Genomic DNA, 846 nt, shown 5'->3' on the forward strand with positions numbered 1-846 from the left:
CCCTTCTTTTTGTTTTCCTTTTCTTTGGTCGTTTAACCCGTGACACAAAGCTAGGTACTGGCGTTTCAGGGGTTGCGCCACAGGCTGCGAGCGCTAGTTACACCATCCCCTGTCGGCTTCGCGGTTTGACGGGGTACAAAACCACCACCTGCCTTGCAGAGCTGAGTTTTGTTCCAGGGCMGAATACCCTAGAGATCTGTCAAGTACAACTTACAGGCGATGGGGTCTGAACTGTAAGTTTAGCCCTTAGCACAAAGCTAGTCGCGAGGGTGGGCGGTGAAGCTCTTCCACGAAGCGGGGAGGATAAGCTTCGGGCATAGCAGTGCTATTGTAGTAACGCAGCTTTTCATATACTGTGGTAAAGAGCCAGGAAAACGGGTGACTCTGGCAGTGGTACCAGAACTGCTGTGTGACTAGTTACCTGCTAACAGGGTAGTAGTCTCAGTTATTCAAAATAAGCTCTCTTGAGAGAGGCAACAAGATCAGCTAGGCACAGCASCAAACAGCAGAGTTACTGAGTGTCAAGACCCTCCTCATCTCTACGATGTGGTGTTTAATTACGACTGTAGAGAAGAAAATAGATACAAAGGAATTTTGTATAATGTGTAAGGATGGTGTGAGTTCATAGGGGCACATCAGTAAAAGAAGAGTAACGAGGAGAAGAAAGCAGCGGAAGGAGAACAGGATAGAGGAGAAAATGAAACGCCTAGAAAACAAGAAGCAAAAAAACTAATTATCAGCAGGTAAAGAAAGCCCAGGACTTCATTTGTTTCCTTTGTAGATGTGAGCCGCAGACATCACTGGCATCTGTGGCCTTTGAGCGATCCTGAATCTTCTGCRATGCGC

The sequence above is a fragment of the Rhea americana genome, unplaced genomic scaffold (assembly GCF_003343005.1).
Source record: "Rhea americana isolate MKP2758 unplaced genomic scaffold, rheAme1 scaffold_179, whole genome shotgun sequence".
NCBI classification, from domain to species: Eukaryota; Metazoa; Chordata; class Aves; order Rheiformes; family Rheidae; genus Rhea; species Rhea americana.